At 36.3% G+C, this 5,007-nt stretch overlaps 1 non-coding gene across 1 annotated transcript; it reads left to right on the forward strand.

Annotated features, from left to right (window-relative positions):
• Window positions 1-933: 933 nt before the first annotated feature.
• LOC141301681 (5S ribosomal RNA) lies at window positions 934-1,052 on the forward strand. The gene has a single exon (XR_012342216.1). It is a non-coding gene; the product is annotated as a 5S ribosomal RNA (ribosomal RNA).
• Window positions 1,053-5,007: the final 3,955 nt, after the last annotated feature.

The following is a 5,007-nucleotide window of genomic DNA, read 5'->3' on the forward strand; positions in this document are numbered from 1 at the left end:
TTGTGGTTTTAGGGATAGTGTTTTTAAAGAACCAATTGTAAATAAGTATTGGGTGCAAAAATTCAAAGATTTAAAAGAAGATTTTATATGGAGAAACATGAGAGGAAGATGTGTGGAGACAAAATTGGAATGTTTGGAGTATTTTATAAGACATAAGGTGGTTTTTACTGAGTTTATTTTAAAGAAAATAGGGATGGAACAAAACGCATTGTGTAAAGTGTGCCAGGAGAAAGAGGAGGGGATTTTACATATGTTTTTATATTGTAAAGAATTGGAGGCCTTTTTAAACAAATGTAAATGTGTAATTAGGGATTTGACTGTGGAATGGGATGAAAATGTAATGGGCTGGAACAGAGTGGTGATGTTTGGGTGGGAAAAGAAGTGCAAAAACAAAAAGTTTATAAATCTGTGGGTAATGTTGATGAAAAGTGCAATATGGGAAAGAAGAACTGTGGCTAAAAAAGAAAAAATTGTGTTGGATGTTTGGAACGTGTTTAAAAGAAAAACTGAAGTGTACATGGAAAAACTGTATGTGCATTTTAAGTGTGAAAATAACTTAGATGCTTTTTATCATGTTTTTACTCCACACGTTTGTTCTGTCTTAAAAGATTTGATGTGGAAACTGACAGAGATTTCTGAAATTCTGATTGTGTATATAGAGAATGTGATATGAAAATGTTTTGTGTAAGGAAAACTTTTAATTTTATTGTATTTTAATGTTTGAAATTTCTTAATTAAAAAAAAAAAAAAAAGAGCGCCCGATCTCATCTGATCTTGGAAGCTAAGCAGCGTCGGGCCTGGTTAGTACTTGAATGGGAGACCGCCTGGGAATACCAGGTGCTGTAAGCTTTTGCCTTTTCTGCACTATTTATATAATATGCTGGCTTTTACGGAGGCTGATCTTTAAATAGCCCACTTTTTGGAGCAGCCCTCGCTTATGGCCATACCGCGCTGAGAGCGCCCGATCTCGTCTGATCTCGGAAGCTAAGCAGCGTCGGGCCTGGTTAGTACTTGGATGGGAGACCGCCTGGGAATACCAGGTGCTGTAAGCTTTTGCCTTTTCTTCACTATTTATATAATATGCTGGCTTTTAGAAAGACGTGTTTTACCGCTCTATTTATTACAATCATTTACATGTATTATAGAGTTTTAAGTGTTTTACATGTTTTTTAGGCCATTTTATTACTCTTAACATTTTAAGTGTATGTGTCTTTAATAAATGGATGGTTGGCCTGTCATGTGACTAGACACATGACAGGAAGCAGGAAGTACAACTGTATAAGAGAGCAGCATGACAAACAAAGGACAGTCACCAAACTGTTGGATTGAGGAGTTGCTAATTTTAGAGCTCACCTTTCCATTCACCACCTGCAAACTTTGGATTACACTTTCTGTGGATTGTATATACACTGGTGGACACTCACATTGGACTTATCAACACACTGGGGTTCTTGGACTGTTTTTAGGGTATGGACAAATGAACTGTATTCTTTTAACAGAGTTTACCTGTTTTTAGGGTATGGACAAATGAACTGTATTCTTTTAACAGAGTTTACCTAGTTTTATCGTGTTGTTTTAAAGTCTTTTATGTGAACCTTGTAAATGCACCAAATCTATTTAAACCAATTTTCTTTTATGTCTCATTCTTTTAACCACTAGTCATCTCTCACAGTTAAATCTGACCCCATTTTAGTCTTGTAACTCGGCTGATAAGGCCGATTGTTACACTTTTATGGGAGACCGCCTGGGAATACCAGGTGCTGTAAGCTTTTGCCTTTTCTTCACTATTTATATAATATGCTGGCTTTTACGGAGGCTGATCTTTAAATAGCCCACTTTTTGGAGCAGCCCTCGCTTATGGCCATACCACCACCTGAGGGCGCTGTTGAGTCAACAGGAAGTAGTTTGGCTGCAGAGGGGAGAGGAAGGCTCTCCCACACCTGTTTGTTTTTTCTTAGTTTTTTTTGTTTTCTATAGTTTTTGTCTTTTGTTTTTTTCTTTCCTAAAGCTTTTTTTTTTTGTCTTTTTAACCACCCAACAGCGGCCTTAGGCTGGCTGGAGGGTGGTTTCTCTTTTTTCTTATCAGTGTTTTTTTTTTCTTAAAATGGACGGACCTATGGCAAACAACACGGAAATGGCTGGAGAGACAAGGAAACACAACAATGCTGGACTGGAATATGGACAACGAGCTGGACGTGGACCTGATTCGGAAGTGAGGAGAGTGCTTGAGAAAAGAAAATATTTGAAGGAGGCTACGGTGATTATTAATGTGGAAAAAACAAACAATGCCAAAGTGGTGGATGTTATCAAGGCAGTAGCGGAACAGATTGGAGAAGGGAAAATTTTAGCAGTACGGCCAAGACAAGACAAGGAGTATGAACTGACCCTGGAAAAGGAAGAAATGTGCAACGATTTGATGGATGGACTGACAATAGGAGGAGCAACATGTGAGGTAAAAAAACTACAAAACAGGGACTATGTTGTTTCTTTCATGCATTTGCCTGTCTACCTGGATGATGAAGAAATTTTAGAAAAATTGAATGGTTGGGGAGTTCTCCCTGTATCTAAAATTAAAAGAAGGTTGTATCCGGGCACTAATATTGAAGATGGCACGAGGTTCATCAAGGCAAGGTTCCCAAGAGAAGTTGTCTCCCTCCCTTACAGCACAAAGCTGGACACAGCGGAAGGGCCACAGTATTTCAGGGTGATGCACAGTCACCAGGTGAAGACCTGTCGGCTGTGCATGAGCCCAGAACATCTGATGAAAGACTGTCCTGATTTTAAATGTTACAAATGTGAGGAGAGGGGACACTTCGCACGAGACTGCCCTGCGGTTAAGTGCCCGGAATGCCGAGAGATTTTAAACAGATGTGAGTGTTGGATGGAGGAAGAGGAAGGGGGTGGAGAAAGCCAGGTGGATGGGCAAATGCATGAAAGAGGCAACAAACACCCAGAAACTAACGAAGAAGAGAAAGAAACAGAGCGAGCACAACAAGGAGAAATGGAAAAGGAAACAGACAATGAGGAGGACAGAGAAAATAGACCAAAAAATAATGAGGAGCAAACGCAAGGACAGAGTTTAACATGGACACCAATGGAATTAACTTCGAGTTTTAAGGACTTTGTGGAAAGGGTGGAAAAAACGGGACAAGCGGAAAAGGAGCAAAACAAAGAAACGAACAGTGAAGAAGAGGAAAAAGTGGAGAAAATCAAAAAGGACAAAGCAGAGGGACAAACAAGAAGGCAAACAATAAAGGTAACACCCAATCTAGAGCTTGCAAGGAGAAAAGTTATGAAAAAAGGACGAGCAAAGTTTTTGAACCGATATGAGGTGTTGAGAGGTTTGGAGGAGGAGGACTGAAAGGATGGCTTTTAATTTGTTTCTATTCTTTTTAATGGTTTTAAGTTGTGTGACATTTAACGCAAGAGGACTGATGGACTTAAACAAATTTGGAAAAGTTAAAGAAGAATGTAAAAGACAAGATATCATTGCATTACAGGAAACGAACTGGAAAGATGATACGATGAATGATTTTAAAAAGAGATGGGAAGGAAGTTTTTTGTATAATAATGGAGATGGAAGGTTGGGGAGAGGAGTTGCAATTGTAATAAAAGAAAACAGTGGGGCAAAGTGTAAAACTGTATATAAAGATAATGAAGGTAAATGTATGTCTGTAGAAATGGAGTATGAGGAAAAGAAAGTAATTATAGTCAATGTCCATGCACCAAATGAACAAAATGAAAAGAAAGAATTTTTTATGGTTTTAAGGCGTCTTGTGAAGAACTATAGGGAAATTATTATGATGGGTGATTTTAATACAGTTTTTAGTAAGCAGGATATGGCTGAAGGAATGGTTTATAAAACTGATACGGGGAGAAAAGAATTGAAAGCGTTAATGGAAGAAAATAATATAATAGATGTGTGGAGAGAAAGAAATGAAAAGAAAAAAGAATTTTCAAGAAGACAAATAGTGGGGAGATTTGTATGCCAAACCAGAATTGACTTTGTTTTATGTACAAGAAATGTAGACAATTTTATAGAAAATATTAAGTATAAGGAGACAAGCTTTAGTGATCACAAGTTTTTAACTTTCAATTTGGATTGGAGTAACATGCAAAGAGGGACTGGAGTTTGGATATTAAATACACAAATTTTAAAGAATGAAGACTATGTTTTTAAGGTTAAAGAAATGATAGAAAAAGAAAAGGAAAACAGAATGTATGAAGAAGATAAGAGAATATGGTGGGAGAATACAAAGTTTTTAATCAAAAAGTTTTCAATTAAATATTGTAAGTTAATACAGAAATGCAAAAGAAACAACAAAAGGGAAATGCAAGAAAGTTTAGAAATGGAATTGAACAAAGAAAATAAGGACATACAAAAGATAAAGGAAATACAGGGAGAATTGAAAGTAATAGAAGAAAAAGAATATGAGGCGGCGAAATTAAGAAGCAAGGCAAAATATGTGGTGCAGGGAGAAAAATTTACAAAGTTCTTTTTTGATCTGGAAAAAAAGAGAGGGAAAGCAGAAATGATAAAAGAAATAAGAGGAAAAAACGGGGAAATTGTCGAAGGGAATGAAAGGATTTTAGAAGAAATAAAAGATTTTTATGAGGATTTGTTTAGTGCAAGAGGTGTGGATGAGCAGGAAAAAAAGAAACTGTTGAATCAAATAAAAGCAAAAGTAAGTGAGGAAGATAAAAAAGAGTGTGACCAAGAAATTAGAGAAGAAGAAATCGAAAGAGCAATAAGTCAACTGAATAAAAAGAAAAGTCCAGGAATAGATGGTTTGGGAACTGAATTTTATGTATGTTTTAAAGACATTTTATTAGAGATTTTAAATGAGGTTTTTAAAGAAATTTTTGAAAAGGAAGAAATTAATGAAAGAACAAGAATAGGGATAATGAAGCTTGTATACAAAAGAAAAGGAGAAAAGGCTGATTTAAAAAACTATAGGCCCATTACTATGTTGAATACAGATCTTAAAATTTTAGCAAAGGTTTTAG

Source organism: Garra rufa, chromosome 1, assembly GCF_049309525.1.
Source record: "Garra rufa chromosome 1, GarRuf1.0, whole genome shotgun sequence".
In the NCBI taxonomy this organism is placed as follows: domain Eukaryota; kingdom Metazoa; phylum Chordata; class Actinopteri; order Cypriniformes; family Cyprinidae; genus Garra; species Garra rufa.